This window comes from Pleurodeles waltl, chromosome 6 (assembly GCF_031143425.1).
Source record: "Pleurodeles waltl isolate 20211129_DDA chromosome 6, aPleWal1.hap1.20221129, whole genome shotgun sequence".
Lineage (NCBI taxonomy): Eukaryota > Metazoa > Chordata > Amphibia > Caudata > Salamandridae > Pleurodeles > Pleurodeles waltl.
Genome location: NC_090445.1, coordinates 71,419,467 through 71,438,887, shown reverse-complemented (window position 1 = coordinate 71,438,887; position 19,421 = coordinate 71,419,467). Strand labels below are relative to the sequence as shown.

General features: G+C 44.8%; 1 protein-coding gene across 2 annotated transcripts in view; it reads left to right on the top strand.

Annotated features, from left to right (window-relative positions):
• Positions 1 to 265: 265 nt before the first annotated feature.
• Positions 266 to 19,421, top strand: part of LOC138299213 (carbohydrate sulfotransferase 5-like) — a 75,262-nt gene continuing 56,106 nt past the window's right edge. Inside the window, exon 1 of one of the 2 annotated variants that reach the window (XM_069237335.1) lies at positions 266 to 740. The gene's annotated coding sequence lies outside the window, so the exon portion shown is untranslated. The remainder of the gene's footprint in view (positions 741 to 19,421) is intronic. The other variant, XM_069237333.1, reaches the window with a different exon arrangement.

Sequence of the window (19,421 nt, the reverse complement as noted above, 5' to 3'; positions counted from 1 at the left end):
TACGTTAACAATAATAATATAAAATAATATTACATAATATAATAATAACAAGTATAATTGAGCTGTAGCCCGCTGGGGTGCAACTACGCCACAAGCCGGGCGAGGGTGACAAGGAAACTTGTGTTGTTTGTACCACTTCACCCAGCCCAGGCTCTTACAGCACGTGCATTCTGGTACCTGTACTTTCTCTCTTTACCATTACGGACCTAAGCTACAGGTCCGCACCTACCCACAGAATTTAAATTGCCACTTGTTAAAAACCGGAACTTGCTGAGGGCGCTGCACCTCACTCGGCAGCTCGGTAAACAACCTCTCTGACGCACTCGGGTGACAACGCAGCGGAGCCGGACTCCTGGCGTCGCGAGGAGGGCCGCTTCCGGTCCAGGCGCTAGCAGGTGGCGAGGGCAAGGCCAAGAGCGAAACACAAACCCAGTGAGGAGTCACTTCCGGCGCGGAGGGGCCGCCGCCAGGGGGAGCGCCCGTGCGGCCCATCCGTTGGGCTACCTGGGCTTGAGGGAGGAGCCGCGCTGTCAGCCCGGAGAAGGGGGTTCCCCCTGCGGGGGCCTGGCGCTGCCTGCCCCCTCCGGAGGAGCTGCCCGGCCCGGGGAGGAGCGGACTGATTCCGGAGGCGGGGCCGCCCGTGGGTCCGTCCGGGAGGGGATGGCGAGGCCAGGCACCTGTTGGACCGGTTCAGAGCTGTGCCGAGGAGGACGGTGAAGCGGCCGCAGGAAGTGAACGAGGTGAGTCCTGCTTCACGTCTTCAGTGCGCTCCCAGTGATACGGATACTTATCGGCCGAAAACCTGTGTCACTACTAGCCTGAAACCCTATAAACCCCCCGCCAGTATTCACTCCGCACTTCATCTGGTGGTTGCTTTCGTTGTTACTAATAAAAAAAGTAGTGTTTAATGCAGGGCGAACCGCATGCTGCTTTATAACCCGGGGGTGTTAAGCTGTAGCTGATGTTATTACATAATTTAGCATTATTCATTTTATCGACACCAGAAGAATAAAAGATTGATATAGACCCTTAATAGTTAAAACATAGAGGGTGCACACTGTTTTTCATTGGATATATTTATTAACTTGTTAGACTGTTATTGGGTGCCAGGCGTGCTTTGCACACGCGTCTTTCTTTTTATACAGGGCTTTGTAATGCGCAGCATCCCCGACGAGCATTGCCAAAAGCGCTCGAACTGCATTAAAAACGTGTGGGAACTATGATGCATGCTATTCTGTAAGTTTTATCTTTCACCATCCGTTAGCTACATATAAAGTAATGCGTAGCTTAAAAGAAAAATAAACAAAAAACGTCGTTAGTGGGAAATGCAGTATTACTTCATGAAACCCCCATTACGCAATGCACTGCCGAAATCAGTGTGTAACCAGAGAGCCACAGAATTGAATGTTGTTGCAGTGAAAAAGTAGTGAGGCCACAGTCTGTGACCGAAAGCACTGTGAATGTTTAAGTCATTATTTTAATTTTGAATTACAGACTGTATAAAATAGACTGCTACGTAATGCGCAAACAATTCTAAAATAAAATGGTGTTTTCAAAATTCAGATTTTAGTAATACCCAGATTGTATGTAATGCATTTTTTTAACATAACTGTCCCTTCAACAGCCATCAGGGGTAGTAAGTGCCATATAAATACAATTAAAACCACGCACTTCACAGCTCAGTTATTAACTCTTTGCACTACCATTCAACAAGAATAAATCTTTATCATCACAAAACTTTAAGTGATTTCATCAATTAAAGCCAGTGCGGACTCTCAAGCATCCTTCACACTTGCAGATTACCTTTAGTAGATTAACTAGTTACACATTTACGTTATTTTCAGGCAAGCAGGCACCCTTGTGGGGGGGAGAGATCTGTTGGCCTTATCAATGTTTTATGACCACACTATACAGCATCCCGATGCTGTGCGGCATAGCTAAATAATAAGAAGAAAAAAGCAATGTGATGTGGCCGACAGCATCATTTTGTAGGAACATATACATCGCATGTGGGCGCCTACAAAATGATGCGCTCACTTTTAAAAATAAAATTTAAGATGAAAATGCACAAAAGTGTTTATTTGAAGTTCAGGTGTGAGTGCAACATGGAGAACGCTGGTAGGGCAACTTGAAGGGCGCAGTTGGCTTGAAGCAGGGAAGGGGAAGCAACAGAAGGAGGCTGCTTGTGTTTGGAGCAACACAGGACAAGGGTAGCAGCAACACAAGGCTCTGTGGGGAGGGGAAGCAGCAGGTGAGGGACAAGGGGGCATACGTAAGGGCGAAGCACACTGGTGAGAAAACAACACTGCGCAACAGGGGGGTTGTAGAAGCACACAGGTGACAGCAATACATGTTGCAGGGGCAGAGAAGTACATAAGGGAGACAGCTGGAAAACACATTTACTCTTGTGGCGTGCTTATCTGAAAAGAAAAAGTAATGTTTGAAAAGCAAGCAACAGTAGCATAAAAGCCTGCCAATTAAGAAATGGTAAGAGGTGGTGCTTCATGGGACGGACAAACACAAGTTTGAGAAGCTGGGACATAAATAAGAGGCAATGCAATTGACGGGAAAGCCAACCAATGGTAAGCATTTTTAGGGCTACAAGCCGCCGGAAAATATTCTTAGTAAACTCACAATATATCTGCAGCCAGATAGCTGCAGTTTAGTAGTCTTGACCTAAAAATCAGAGGCACTCTTTTTGGTTTGAGTCGCAGAATTCTGCAGCAGGTGCATTTACTGTCTGATGAAAATAAGTTACTTACCTGTAACTGTAGTTATTCAGTATTGGAATCTTTCATAGATTCATATGCTTGAATCATCCCCTGTCGTCAAGACAGGAGTTCCTGGTACTCTAGAAAAGTAATGTCATCATAGACATTGCGCTTTCGGTTTAGTACCATATCAGTCATTATTTAAACAAGCATTTTCAATGTAACGGGATGTGCATTTGCTTGAGTTAGAGCTATTAGCGTTGTAAACTCCTAACCGAACTTTTCTTGCCACACAAATTAAAACAAAAAATGCAGCACAATGGCACTATGTAAAATGCACCGTGATCGTGCTGAAATTGAAAACGAAAAACCGAGCGCGGTCACGCTATGTAAACCCCAGCGCGATCGAGCTGCGTGGGAAATAAACAGATAAATTAGTCCGGAAACCATGCTGAAAACACCAAGCTTCATATGTTTTTAGTAGTTTACCGGTGCTGTGTAGGTGGGCTAATCACCGGAAAAGACATGACGTATGCATGCCTTTCACAAATGAAAGCAAGTGGATTTTAAAAGGCAAGCCCGCGAACCAATGAAAGTGACTGACGTGACATGGGCGTAGTTAGAAGCGCAAAGAGAGATTACTACAGGGACGGAGCGCTTTGCACTCGCCCCTAAAAAGGACTAAAATGAAGAGTCCACCAATCAGGTGACACCATCCTGTAGTACCTTCCTTAGAGAAGCTCCAGTCCCTCATATTTGCAGAGCACTAGTGCTTACAAGCAGTACTGTAGTGAGAGAGATAAAGGTGAGCTTCTCAGGGGAGGCGGGTGGGTCGCATGTAAATCTATGAAAGATTCCAATACCAGAGAACTACAGTTACAGGTAAGTAACTTATTTTCTTACTCCAATATTGGTACTTTTTATAGATTCACATGCTTGAATCAGAGTAGAAAGCAGTATTCATAACACATTGCACTACGAAAAGCTAAGATTACAATTCTGTGCAGATATTATATTAGAAACTTAAATCTGAGATGGAATATAATCAATAACATAACTCTGTATGCAACTCATAAGATGTAGATAAACACTTGAGAAAACATTTCAGTATGCAATGTACAGAACTAGAAAAAGGATGGTGGGAAGAAATAGTAAGCTCACCATTATCGGAAAAGATGCCTCAGAACTGCTTGGCCTACAGCAACATCACCTAGAGGGATCGATTTCAAACAGTAGTGTTGCATAAAGGTGTGTTTACTGTTCCAGGTAGTTGCTCTGCAAATGTCCTGAAGTGGTACACCAGCAAACAACGCAGTTGAGGTTGAGACCGATCTTGTGGAATTAGCATGTACTGAAGTCTGTAATGGCTTTCCTACTGCCTGGTGACAAAAATGAATTGCAGCAGCTATCCATCTACCTAGGCTCTGTTTAGAAAAGGGTTGTCCTTTCTGTAGTGTGCTGTAAGCCACAAATGGCTGATTAGATTTATGAAAAGTCTTGGTCTTGTCTATGTAAAATTTGATGCATCTCTTTGCATCCAAAGAATGAAGAGCCCTTTCGGCTGGTGTTGCCGGGTTCGGAAAGAATGTCTTTTAGGATCAAAGGCTCATTCAGATGAAAGTCAGAAGTGACTTTATGGACAAACTCAGGGTTTGTTCAGATGACTACACTGTCATGTTTAAATTGAAGGAAGGGCTCTTGAATAGTAAGAGCTTGCATCTCACTGACGCGTCTGGCAGAAGTCAGGGCTACAAGAAGAGCAACTTTCCAAGATAAGTATTTTACGTCTGCTCTGTGTATAGGCTCAAATGGGTGTTTCATTAGCTATGATAATAATGTGTTCAGATGTCAAGATAGAGGGAACAGTCTGATTGGAGGAAACACCCTAAACAATCCTTTGAGAAACGGTTTGATTAGTCTTGAGGACGTAAACAAGGAGACCTTGGGTAATGTCTGAAATTAGACATGGCCTCCATGTGAACTCTGATGGATGCACAAGCTAATCCTGAACTTGTCACGCTAATAGTATCTGCTCTGGCAATGAGGATTTATCTATTTCCGCTGACACTATAAACAAAATCTTTTTCATTTGTGAGAATAAGTTTTGTTTGGCCTTGGAGAGTATCTCTCTACAGTCGGGAGGGATGTTTAGATGGGTGAATTCATTGTGTTCAAGAGCCAGGCTGATAATTTCAGAGACTTGGGATCCCGGGTGCAAGACTTGGCTGCCCTTCATTGTCAGAAGATAAGGTGTGAAGCCTTCAGTGGAATGTGAGATTTCTGTGACAGAAGGAGAAGTTCTGCAAACCAGTGTTGGCGAGGCCATCTTCGGGCTATCAATATTAGTCTGCAAGGCTCTATTTTCATCTTCATGAGAAGCCTTGGTATCCGAGGAATGGGCGGAAAAAGCTTAGGCAAAGATTCTGCACCATGCAATCGAAAACCCTTTCCCCCAATGTCCCCGATGGTGATGCCAGCTTGCAAAGAATCAGCATTTGGTATTCTGGGGGTTTGCAAAGAGGTTGAGATTGGGTCTGCCCCACTGTGAGAATATCTGGTTGAATGCCTCCTGACTTAATTCCCACTTGTGACACAAGGACCTTATTCTGCTGACCAATATCTCGTTTTGTTTCCCTGGGACTTGCTGTGCACTCAATTTCAAATAGACCAACTCCAGATATCTTGAGACTCGAGCGGGGAAGCAATCTCGTACCCCTTTATTTGTTTAAGTAGTGCACCGTTGTTGTGCTGTCCGTAGGTATGAGAACTATGGAGTTCCTTATCTTGGAGAAGAAAGCCTGTTAAGCGAGATGCACTGCCTTGAGCTCAAGTAGGTTGATGTGACCGTTCTGAAGAGGTTTTTGCCACTTTCCCCTGACTTGTAGGTCCTGGAGGTATGCTCCCCATCTCTCCAGGGAAGTATGGGTGGTAATGACCAACTGAGAGGGTTAAACAAGAAAGGAAAGGCCACTGTGAGGTGTGTCTTTAGCATCCACCAATATACGGCTTCAGTTATGACTGGAGTAGCTTTGATGGTATAGTTGAAGAACCTGTCGTCTGTACCCATTTAAGATCTAATTATTCTAGGAGGGGGTTGCATTCCTGGACGACAGAAAGGAACCAGTTGAATGCATGAAGACATCATCCCCAAGAGTGACTTGTAAAGGCGTGGTGAAAGAGACTCTCTTTTCCGAACAAACTTTACCAAGAATATGATCTTCATTTGTCTTTCCGATGTGGGGCAGGCCTTGCTGTTGACTGTGTCTAGTGTCGCTCCAAAAAGGTTATAGCCCTTGATGGCTGGGGTTTTTGATTTCTTCCAATTCAGAGTAAGACCCAGGTTGTTGAATAGGGCTATGCAGGTCTCCCTTGACCTCTGTGTAGCTCGATCAGACTGTTCCTTGATAAGCCAATTGTCTAAGTACTAAGTATGGGAACACTTTCTGTTTCCTTAAGAATGCTGCTACTAGTGCCAGATACTTTGTGAATATCCTGGGGACTGTCTTCAGGAAAGAACTTTGAACTGGAGGTTGTTGCCGGCAAATGTGAATCAGAGGAATTTCCTGTGAGCAGGATGGATGGGGATGTGAAAATATGCATCCTGTAAATCTAGAGTTGACATATAATCTCTGTGGTTTAGCTGCAGGAGAATATCTTGTAACGTGACCATGTGGAATGATTGCTTTTTGAGGTATTTGTTAAGATCCCGAGGTCAAGGACAGGTAGCCCTTCTTTCTATTTCTTGCATATGAGAAAGAAACAGGAATAGAATCCCTTTCCTTGTTGTGACGAAGGGACTCTCTCTGTCACTCCCTTTCTGAGCATGGTCTTGACCTCCAACTTGAGCAGTTTTATATGTTTGGGAATTGAGGTGTGTGGTGGGTTTGAAGGTGAAATCTGAATAAATTCCAAGGTATGGCCGAATTGAAAAAGGTTTAGTACTCAGTGGTCTGATGTTATCTCCTGCCACTGTTGGGTGAACTGGGATATTTTTCCTCCCAATCTGAGTGGTGAAGACACAGTAGCAGGAGTTGCAACCGGTCATTGGCGACAACTTGTTTCTTTTCCCTGGTGTGTTGCTCTCCCTCTAGGTGGAGGTCTGTTGTAGGCCGCTTGTGGAGGTTGTCTTTGGGGAATATTGCGGGAGACATTGCTGAGAGGTAGATGCATAGGAAGGGTAGCAATATTGCTGGCAGCTTCCTCTATTTGATGGGATCCCTCTTTCTCTGGCACCCCGAAAGGGCAACTTCTTCAACAGGAAGGTCCCCAATGATCTGGCCATATCCGTGTCTGTTTTAATTGCTTGCAGGGCTTCCTCTACATGTTTGTTAAAAGGGCCTCTCTGTCAAATGGAAGATCTAAAATCTTGTGTTGCACCTCTGGTCTGAAAGTGGTATCCTCAAGCCAACCTTGTCTTCTAAGTACCGCTGAACCTGCCAGTTGTCTAAATGCAGTGGTGGTGCTATCCATTGCATGGTCTACGATTTCCGCTGATGCGCACTTTCCTTCTTGTAATATAGGTTCTCAGATTGTCTCTGTGCTGTCTGTGTAATCCCTGAATCAGACTTTGGATGGTCAGACAAGTTACTACCCAAGTTAGACAACCTGGGTAGTCCTCTGGGGCTCTGTATTTTTTTTTTTAATTTAAGTGCAGAAGGACAGTTGTTAATGTTGTCTGATTTTTCATCACTTTTAAGCCCCCTGCCCAGATATGATTGACAATGGGCATGGAACTTACACTGTTTTGAAATGGTTCTTTAAAGTCATACAAAAAACAGTCCATCTCTTTAGTGGGCATGGGGAGTGTGAATCTTTTAGCTGCTCTTTCCAGTAAATTGTGGAAACCCCCAATGTCTTCTGGTGGTGAGTCTACTGGAGTGGGTGACAAAGATGATAGTTTAGTTTTAGTTTTAAGGATTTATAAAGCGCGTAGTGACCCGAAGGCATCCCAGCGCTAAACCTAACCTGACCAGTGCTAGCAATAGGAGAATTCAGAGCGCTACCTACAGAAAAGAATGGTCTTAAGTTTTTTTCTAAAAAGCAGTTCTGAGTGTTCATGACGGAGTTCAGAGGGGAGATCATTCCAGAGACGAGCGGCCTTGGTGGAGAAGGAGTTGGCCCCCCAGGCTCTCTTAGACCGCAAGATGGTCACAAGTCGAGAGGAGGAGGACCTTAGACTTCGAGAGGGGACATAAAGATATAGCCGCTTTCTGAAGAACATTGGACCCTTATCTTGCAGGGCTCTGTGAACAATGCATAGGGTCTTGAAATAAATACGCTGCTTAATAGGGAGCCAGTGAAGTATGGAAAAAGCAGGCTTAGCGGATAAATGTCTGGGAAGATTGACAAGAAGCCTGGCAGCTGCGTTCTGGACTGTTTGCAGCCTTTTTATGACATAAGCCGGGGCGCTGAGAAAAAGTGAGTTCCCATAGTCCAGACGGGAAAGGATCAGAGTTTGAACAAGGATTCTTCTGGCCATAGGGGGAAGAAGATTAAAGATTTTCCTAAGGACTCTTAAAATGCCAAAGCATGTAGAGGAAACTCTTTTTGCTTGATAATCCATGGTCAGGCGAGAATCCACCCAAAAACCAAGGCTTTTTACCTGGTCCTTGGGAGGAGGAAGATTGTTGAAGGCCTCAGAGTAAGTATAGTGAAAGGGGAGGGGCTGGGGGGGCATTGCCTAGTACAATGACTTCTGACTTTCCATCATTAAATTTAAGCTTAGACTGGATCATCCAAACTCCAATGTCTTTCATACAACACAAAAGGTTGGCCGCCGACGAATCCCCAGAACTAGATAGTGACACCACAAGTTGAGTATCGTCGGCATAGGTGACCAAAGACAGATTGTAGGGAGCGATCACTTTAGCCAGCGGGGATAGATAAACATTAAAAAGAGTTGGACTCAGGGAGGAGCCCTGAGGAACTCCACAAGTCAATGGAAAGATATCAGAGAAGTAGGCTCGGTCCAGGACTTGAAAAGATCTACCTTTGACGAAAGCGGACAGCCAGGACAATGCTAGGCCTCCTATCCCTAATTCAGAGAGCCTACAGCAGAGAAGGTTGTGATCCACCGTATCAAAAGCTGCGCTGAGATCAAGTAGAATCACGGCTACATGAGACCCTTGGTCCAGAAGTTGCCGGGCTGACTCCGTCACTGTAAGGAGGGCTGACTCCGTGCTATGATGGGCTCTGAAACCCATTTGAGTGGGGTGAAGGAGTTCATGGCTCTCTAAGTAGCTGGTTAATTGGTGGTTAACATGTTTCTCCAGAATTTTTGTTGAAATGGGAAGGAGAGCAATGGGTCTATAATTCTCTAACAGAGATGGGTTCAATTTCGTTTTTTTTAAAAAGAGGCTTAATGATGGCATGCTTAAAAAGAGGGGGGAGGAAACCTAAGGATAGGGAATGATTCAGTATTTTTGTAAGGGGAGGTACAATAATATCTGAAACTCGCGAGAGGATGGAAGGAGGGGCGGGGTCTAGGGGGGAGCCCGATTTAATTTGAAGAAGAAGGTTGGTAGTAGCGGTGTCAGTGAGAGGTACAAAAGCGGTTAATGTGCTTCCGGAGAGGGAGGGATCCATCGTTTGGTACTCTACTGTACCTGGGGGAGGAGAAGAAGGGAACCCAGAGTATATCTTGATGACTTTGTCATTGAAGTGAGATGCCAGAAGATTACTGTATTCAGTGGAGGGCTCTGTGGGAGGAGAGGGCATAGGGGTCATGGTTAATTCCTTAAAAATCTGAAAAATTTCCTTTTGTGAACAGGAGGAGTTTTCTATTCTTATTCCGTAGTAAGAGGACTGGGCGGCTTTAATGTTTTGGTGGTAGAGTCTGACAGATTGCCTAAATATTTCTCTTTCGGTGGGACTGTAATTCTTTCTCCAAGATCTTTCTAACCTTTTGCACTTTTTTCTTAATTCTAACAGACAAGGTGAGAACCAAGGTTTAGCCTTATGGGGGGGCTTGTTAGATCTTAATTTGATGGGCAGAATACTATCCAAAGAGGAGGAGATCCACTCATTAAATAAATCTGCGGAGGTGGAGGGGCTGCTGACCCCAAAGGAGGTCTGGAGAGCAGCGCGCCATTCCCCAAGAGCCAATTTTGACCAAATGCGACCAAAGGTTAAGGAGGTAGACGGCACATCTGGAGTAACCTTATAAGGGAAAGAGAAAGATAAAAGGCAATGATCCGTCCAGGTTAGGGGCTGGGACGGCAGGGTGGTAAGAACAGGGAGATTACTGAATAGGAGGTCCAGCGTATGGCCTTTGGTATGGGTAGGTCCTATTACGTGTTGAGTTAAATCAAGCGCAGAGAGGGACGCAAGTAGAGACCTGGCGTGCGGACAGTTTTCATTATCAAGGTGGATGTTAAAATCCCCAAGAATAGTAAAGTTAGGGGATTTACAGATAAGACTAGCTGCGACTTCCGGCAAGGAATCTAAAAAACGAGTGCAAGGTCCTGGGGGTCGGTAGAGAAGCATACCGGAAAAGGTAAAAGTGGGGGAGAGAGAGAGAGAGAAAATTAAGCTTTCACACTCCGGGATATCAGAGGGGAAGGTGGTACACCGAAAGGTATTTTTGTAGATAATGGCTATACCACCACCTCTTCCATGGAGTCGATCTACATGCGCCATAGAGTAGGTGGAGGGTAGAGAATTGCAGATATCTACTGCTGAGTCATTGCCCAACCAGGTTTCGGTAAGAAACAAGGCGTCAGGGGAAAGATCTTCTATGAGGGTATATATGTGAAGGGAGTGCGCTGGTAAAGAACGACAGTTGAGGTGCAATATGTTGCTCGTTTGGGATGGGGGGGAGAAGGGGGGGTGAAACAGCCTTAGAGGAACTAGGGCAGGCCGGGCAGAAAGAAGAGGCATAGGACCCAGGGGGTACTGAGAGAGGTGGGCCAGATCCTGCCCCTCTGAGTGCGTAAAGCTGCAAGGGAGAGTAGACTAACCTGTCTGTAGTAAAAAGAGCAGCATTTCTGGGCTCTGGGCGCTTCAGGGCGCGGACGGGCGCAGACGGGCTTGCCTTTGGCGCGCCCGCTGCGCGCGGCCGCTACGCGGCCGGCGTCCTTCCGGCATTAAATGAGCCGGGGGAGCCGAACGAGGCTCAGGAGCCTAAAAACAACTAGACCGCTAACAAAAATGGCGGTCTAGTCGGTCCCAACCAGGAAGTAGGGAGGAGAGAAAAAAACAAGCAACCGGGGACCACTGAACACGGGCCCCGAGGTTGCTATGAGGTAGAAAACCAAGTTATACCCCCAGAGACACACACAGAAACAAGGATGTGCCCCCAATACATGTGAATCCAGCAAAGAAGGAAATATTCGTTTTTTCCAGTCCCTTATATTTTAAAAAGAATTTCCCCCCAAAAAAAGAGTGAAAGCCAAAAAATGACCTTCAGTGTGGGGATAAGGTATTCATCCCATTCCGAATGGGTGTCCTTGTGCTCCCCTTCTTCTCTCTCTTTCTCAGAGGTATCTGAGTTGTGGAGAAGTGCTGTCTGTGGAGTAGGTCTTGCAGAAGTAGGGAGTGAGATAGGTCTTTGTGGTAGAGTGGAAGGCTGAGCTGTGGGAGATGGAAAAACCGTGAAAGTTTGTTCTGCAGGAGTTGTTGTAGAAGGAAAACGCTTCCTATAGTCCGAGAGCATAAGTTGCAGGTCTGAAATGAAAGAACTGGGAAGACAGACCATTTCCTCCTGGAATGGTTGTTGATACTGTCCATGTGAAGGATAATACTCTTGTTCATGTTCCTGATCATAATCTTGATACTTCAAGATCTGTGGGACTATGTGTGACTCCAAAGGGTCCCTCATCTGAGTCGTCTTCCTCTAAGAGATTAAGAGATAGACTGGCATCAGGGGTGTTACTTTGCTAGGAGCTGTGTGTTCTGGTGTCACCAGCTTGCTCTTACGCTATTCTTGATTTTTTTTCTTTTTTTTTTTTTAAATGTCGTGGACTGTGCCTTCGAGGTTATTGACGGAGGTGTTAGTTTCTTCTTGCTTGTTTTCGATGGAGAGGTCGATGATGGTGTTATTATGGTAAGCAAGGTAATCGGCGTCGACGGTGGAGCCATTGACAATGGCTTCATGGAGATTTTCAGTGTCAGCGGTCAGGTCATAGACGCGGTCGTAGACTAATATGTTTTTGAAGAGAAGGAGGTGGTGGTGGACAATGTTACAACTACTGACATCGTCCCTGATGCTGCTGTATACGTATTCTTTGATGTTCTTCTTGTCGATGGTGGGATATTTGTTGACGATGTATCCATCGGTGGAGCTGAAGAAGGCTTTTTGAACGAATGTCCAATTTTAGGAGGAGGTGTAGGCAGCTCAAAAGATAATTTTCTGGCCTTTTCTGAGGAGATAAAGTTTTCTCATTTTTAGTAGAAAATGTCTCTTTCTGAAGGGATTTTGAAGTACTACGGCCCTTGTAAGTCCCATGGGTGGTCTTTTTTGTGGCTTTCTTTGGCTGCTCTGATGAAGATCTGGAATGGAGTGATCTTTCTCTCTTATAGGAATTTTATTGAGGTGACAGAGGAGTCCTCGCTATCAGAGTCAGATACTGGTTCCTTTCTGGTCTTGAGCTTCTGAAGCCAAATTAGCAGCCTTCCTTCCCTGTCCTTCAAGTTCTTAGTTAAAAAGGTACTACACACCTTACAGTCTTTAGCAGAATGGTCCGGATAAAGGCAATAAATGCAGTCTTTGTGAGGCTCTTCCGAGTGAAGCCTCTTTTTACCACAGTAACTGCAAGCCCTGAAGAGACTTTTCTTTTCCTTGTCTGACATGAACAGAATTCCTCTCATCCTTTCTGAAGAAAAGAATGCTGTGTACCCAAGGAAAAATACTTTCAAGTAGAAAATAGAGAAAATCTTTTTTGAAATTATCCAAGAAGGAAAAAAACTGAGCAGAGCTCAGTGGAGACTCCCTATCACGACATGCGGTAGAAAATCTGAGAGACTGGAGCTTCTCTCCGTAAGGTTCTACAGGGCAGTGTCACCTGATTGGTTGACGCTTCAGTTTAGTCCTTTTTTTAAATAATGACTCTGATATGGTACTAAACCGAAAGGCTTAAGGGGACTCGACGACGGGGAATGATTCAAGCATGTGAATCTATGAAAGTTCCAATAATGGAGTAACTGTTGTCCGCCTGAGTTACCTACCCAGTTCTGAAAACATAGTTCTATTACATTGTGCGAACTAGTGAAATTTTCTAAGGAAACAAACATTAATTTCAAAATGTATCCAAGACAAAAACTGTGTAAAAGGAAGCTTAGATTGGAGACAGTTAAAAAGGATCCACAAATTGTTGGTGATGTTAGCAGGTAGCACTTTTAAATACAATTGGTTAAGCAAGCAAATGACAAAGAATTGCTTCAGATATGTGCTTCAGTTATGTGCACTATAACTATTGTAACATAAAGATACATGCTGAAAAAATAGTGCCTTGTGATTTTTGGAGTGCATTAAGGCGCATTACAATTTGAATCAACATTCACTGCAGAAGTTTCGAAATGTTGTCAATTATAAGAGCGTAAATCAATTGCAGGTTAAGTAGCGCTGTGCTTTGCGAACCTACGTGCCTTTCTTTATGAAGCATGTCAGTTGTAAATATTAGCAAATTAAAATAAAGTTCTGTTTGAACTTTGCTGTGGCTAAAGTGGCTGCAGCTTTGCTGGAAGGGATGAAAGTGTACATGCCAGATTTACTGGCACATTAGTTAATTGTGAGGTAGTTTATTTGTGAGGTATTAATTGTGCCAGAGGTGCCCAGTTCAAACCAATTCTCTGTTCTCCCCCTGCAGTGGCAGACACCTGCAGTAAAGCCTCTCACATTTGTGTTAAAAAAGAAATGTTAATGGGTATGGGTCATCTCCAGATTTATCGATTCTAGTTTCCTGCAGAGTTCTACTTTTCCTAGCCAAGAACTACAGGGAGTTCAGCCCAGTGTGACTGTTGTGCACAGATGTGAAGTGTTTAGCCTTGACTTCCACCAGTTGTTTTGAGCCTTCTCTGTCCTTTAAGTATATACAACATATGTGAAGCCTTGTTTTCTTTTTCGTACACTATATTCAAAGAAGGAGGTAGTGAGAAGTGATACAAGGTTTGCTCACCTACCCAAACATCTAACCATTCAAGAACAGCCAGGAACCTCCACCATGCTTAGCTTCTCTGTACCCGTCCAAGTTGTTAAAAGGACTCTCACCCACTGGAGTTCCCAGTGGCATGCTTCATCACACACTGAGCACGATAGGGGTCCCTTCCTGTTGGTTATGAATACTTGTTTGTGCATTCCTAATTCCAGTGTCCGATTATGTATTTGTTGGCGTCCAAAAATGTGAAACCATGAACGAATCATCACTTACAACCTTTCTAAAGAGAACAGAAATACAGGGTAATTATTAAGACTTTAATCACGGAAATAGCATGTTTTATTTTTCACCATAATATGTGAAAAATGCATCTAGAACAGCCAAATATTAGGAACATCTCCTACTTCTCTGAAACACTTGAGAGCCCGCAGGATGGTAGAAATAATGGAAACAGTTGAATACTATTCACACTTTCCTGGACCTTTGAACTCTTTTTACGTTATAAAATGAATCACTTGCTCCTTGGACGTAACAGCAAGATTTTTGGAAAACTAGTCCTTACTCAAGCTAATGTCTTGGAAGATCGTTTCTCCCTTAGTAATATGTTGCTATTACACCTTAGTTGCTTCACACATAACCTACACTTATTTTAACCATCTCCACATTGGTACTGATTTGATCCACATCTCCGTGGCGCTGGAACAATGCTTAGGTCGGGGTGCTGATCGGTTACTTCACCTCACTAAAGGCATAAGGGATATGGGAAAGTCTGTCTTTGAATATATAACATAAACTGCCATAAATAAACCCTTTGAAGGGCCCATTTCTTGCTCATTCTGTAGTTAAATCTTTCCTGTTCTATGGGGGTGCTGCGGCACCTCCCATGCCCCTAATTCCAACGCCAATCCCACTTCTTTTTGCTCAGCATGTGTTTATTAGGTTTTCAACAAACAATATATTTCCAATAATCTGGAGAAAATCTGTACGACAACGGCATTGCATTGACAAGCTTTGTTTATACATTCACATCACATTAACAACTGGCGGGGGGGGGGGGGGGGGTTAATGTCTTTGTTGGTAAGGATGCCAAAGCCGATTCCATGAGAAAGTGTGTGCCCACCCCAAAAGACCATCAGCGTTTTTTTAGGGCTCGTCTGCAAGCACTCGAAGCAGGTCTTGCCCAGCCGTGCCCAGACAGAGGGGACAGGAGGGTTAATGGGCCCAACTAGATGGAGAGGGGGAAGAAACTAGAACCAACACAAAGCACTGCCACTTCTGAAGAATGAAACGCCCAGTGAACTTTGCGGGGATTCGATCTTGCAAATTGCACACATTTAAGAAGCAAGTGCACAATCCAATGAGCTATCCCTGCACTTGCTTTACGTACACGTCTTGTCGATACATATTTTTTCAGATTGGTAAAGTTTGAGCTCTCATTCCTACATTATCTAGAAAGAGCGATGGTTGATGGCTATATGTATTTTGTGAAGGTTTTGTAATCCGGCAGTATCGGCTCATCTGACGTGTCCCTGAGGTTTTTAGTGTGTTAAAGCACACACGCTTCTTGGCACTGCACTCACAGTTCTACGCCTCGGAAAGCTTTTGGTTTTCATGTCAGCCACTCTGCTTCCGTATGCCCCTCCTTACGTCACAATTGGCACCCTGGCTAGGAAAACTTGGACCTTTGGATCTGTCTTTGTCCTAAGGTATCGGCTCGCAGCCTAGCACCAAGTTTCACAAATGGCCAGGTTTTTCAAGATGGGCAGCCTTCTGACAATACTGGGCGCGGTGCGCCTCGAGGAACTGTGACTCTATTGTAGTAGGGTCGGGAGATTAGATGCCACCGTCTGATAGCGGGCGAGGTTTCACGAGCTTTGACAAAGGGATAGGATATACTAAAATGTGTGTGCGGGGGCACAGACAGCCTTGGTAGAGCCGAACCAAGGGTCTGAGCCAAAGCACGAGCCGGTTCATCAAAAGATGTAAAAATGAGGCAACAAATGTCATGAAAACATATGACTGTCTTTTAAATGAAAAAAAAATATATATATATAAATCTATCTAAGTGCCTCAATGAATTACATAGACTTATATCACTGAATTGAATACCTCCATGCTCTAACAACGTTGCCGCGAGTTACACAAAACATACCAGTTTATATCGTCTATTTAAATAGCCTATATTATTATTATTAAATGTGAAGGAAGATTTTATATTAAATACGGCAGGAGAGGATTTGTTACAGCGCTGAATTACTTCAATGTGCTCCCAAACTGGATAATTAAAGGAAAATAATGGAAAGTCAAGTAAAGTGATGGGTCTAGATGACACAATTTGGTTTAGTGGGGCATCCAAGAGCGACTTTCTCAAGTCGGCCGAGCCAGTGGTAACATTAACATAAAATAGCTTCTCTTTCCTGCCTTCCCAGCTCTGCTCTCTGGCTCTCAAGCACTAGGCTCCTTCATGTGTCACACTGTTGAAGCACCGCCTGCCTTTTGAGTCCTATTCCACCTTCAGGACGAGTCCAGGCATAGGATAATTCTTAGTCCTCCGCCACACCCTCGCCCTCCCACAGCTCCAAGGGAGCCACAGCCTCCGACTGTGCTTCAGACAATCATCAGCAACAAACATGTCACCATTTCACTTGAGCTGCGAGTCCATATTCCTGATAATACCTGTTTACTTCCCTAGTTGTTTCAGTTCGTTTCCAGCATCTGACTTCTTGCCTACGTAGATCGGCACTCACATGGTGTCCATCTTGGAAGCGGTCGCGCGGCTTCCCGAGCTCCAATTCCAGAGTGAGCTCAAGCAAGAGTCTGCTATGAGGACCTCACTGCTCTCCACACCGCTCACTGGGCCCCTCCATTATACTTTGATTCAAGTTGGCTGGCTTCCAGCAGCATCACGGGTCTCGTAGGAAGGCCCTTGGGGAATAAGGAAAGGGGATGATTTAAATTGTATTTTTTTTTTACGGGGTCTCTCTTACAAGTTCGAAATATAGCCATCAAAAGTAATTGCCCTGGCTTGATCTCACTACGTAGAAAGACTCCTGTGCTCCCAGGAGAACAGATGTATTTGATTTATTACTTTTTTTTTTTGTTTTACTCTTTATTCTGCTAAAGGGCACTATCTAGATACTATACCCCTTTCTAGCCTGAATACAGTCCTATTCATAATACAAGCACTAATGCTAGCCTGGGGGACTGTGACGTGATCTGGCAAAGTTTTAGATTAGAGCAGTGGTTCTTAACCTGTGATCAGGGGAAGCCCACTCAGGGGATCTTCAACAAAATTAAACAATATTAAAATTAATAAAGTACATATAAATAAAGAAGCAAAGTTGAACATTTGAAAACCTTTTCTCTTTGGTGAAACAAAGAAAATATTTCAGCATCTGTTTGGTGTATATCTGTTTCTATATTTTGGATATTGTTTTGAGGTTCAAATCATAGAAATTGATGTTGTCTCTAGCTTTCCATAGTGATCCAACAGGAGTCCCCGAATTCCAGCAATTTGGGTGGGGGGGGGGCTGGCTGGCTAAGTCAAAAGATAATGAACCCTCTAATATAGAGGTTCTTTGAACTATGACCATTATTGTATAAAAATAATGCAAGAGCCTATACATTTTCTTGAGCGCACCTCCAGCACTGCTTATTGCCAGGGTAGACAAATACCATGGCTGCCTAGGATGTTTCCAAATCGAACCTTTCTCTTCCTCCTCTTTCATTTCCTGTCTTTTTATCTCGTTTTCAGATTCCTTTTCATCCCTGCTTTCTTCCTTTGTCACTGTTTTCATCCTTTGTCTCCTTTATTTCTCTCAGTCGTTTATTTGAAAAAACAAGGCCAAGTCATGGAAATCGAGTTACAAGGTCTTCTCTTATGTGGCGCTTGTAGGAAAGTACCATCTTGCCTGGCATGTTACCCCCATATTTCACTGTATATATGTTGTTTTAGTTGTATGTGTCACTGGGACCCTGCCAGCCAGGGCCCCAGTGCTCATAACTGTGCCCTGTATGTGTTACCTGTGTTATGACTGTCTCACTGAGGCTCTGCTAAACAGAACCTCAGTGGTTATGCTCTCTCATTTCTTTCCAAATTGTCACTAACAGGCTAGTGACCAATTTCACCAATTTACATTGGCATATTGGAACACCCTTATAATTCCCTAGTATATGGTACTGAGGTACCCAGGGTATTGGGGTTCCAGGAAATCCCTATGGGCTGCAGCATTTCTTTTGCCACCCATAGGGAGCTCTGACAATTCTTACACAGGCCTGCCACTGCAGCCTGAGTGAAATAACGTCCACGTTATTTCACAGCCATTTACCACTGCACTTAAGTAACTTATAAGTCACCTATATGTCTAACCTTTACCTGGTAAAGGTTGGGTGCTAAGTTACTTAGTGTGTGGGCACCCTGGCACTAGCCAAGGTGCTCCCACATTGTTCAGGGCAAATTCCCCGGACTTTGTGAGTGCGGGGACACCATTACACGCATGCACTACACATGGGTCACTACCTATGTGTAGCTTCACAATGGTAACTCCGAACATGGCCATGTAACATGTCTAAGATCATGGAATTGCCCCCCCAATGCCATCCTGGTATTGGGAAGAGAATCCCATGATTCCCCGGGTCTCTAGCACAGACCCGGGTACTGCCAAACTGCCTTTTCAGGGGTTTCACTGCAGCTGCTGCCAACCCCTCAGACAGGTTTCTGCACTCCTGGGGTCCAGCCAGGCTTGGCCCAGGAAGGCAGAACAATGGACTTCCTCAGAGAGAGGGTGTTACACCCTCTCCCTTTGGAAAAAGGTGTTAAGGCAGGGGAGGAGTAGCCTCCCCCAGCCTCTGGAAATGCATTGATGGGCACAGATGGTGCCCATCTCTGCAAAGCCAGTCTACACCGGTTCAGGGATCCCCCAGCCCTGCTCTGGCGCGAAACTGGACAAAGGAAAAGGGGAGTGACCACTCCCCTGACCTGCACCTCCCCTGGGAGGTGCCCAGAGCTCCTCCAGTGTGCTCCAGACCTCTGCCATCTTGGAAACAGAGGTGCTGCTGGCACACTGGACTGCTCTGAGTGGCCAGGGCCAGCAGGTGACGTCAGAGACTCCTTCTGATAGGCTCCTTCGGGTGTTGCTAGCCTATCCTCTCTCCTAAGTAGCCAAACCTCCTTTTCTGGCTATTTAGGGTCTCTGCTTTGGGGAATTCTTTAGATAACGAATACAAGAGCTCATCAGAGTTCCTCTGCATCTCTCTCTTCACCTTCTGCCAAGGAATCGAATGCTGACAGCGCTGGAAGCCTGCAAAACTGCAACAAAGTAGCAAAGACGACTACTGCGACAATTTAATGCTGATCCTGCCGCCTTCTCGACTGTTTTCCTGGTGGTGCATGCTGTGGGGGTAGTCTGCCTCCTCTCTGCACTAGAAGCTCCGAAGAAATCTCCTGTGGGTCGACGGAATCTTCCCCCTGCAACCGCAGGCACCAAAGAACTGCATCACCGGTCCTCTGGGTCTCCTCTCAGCACGACGAGCAAGGTCCCTTGAACTCAGCAACTCTGTCCAAGTGACTCCCACAGTCCAGTGACTCTTCAGTCCAAGTTTGGTGGAGGTAAGTCCT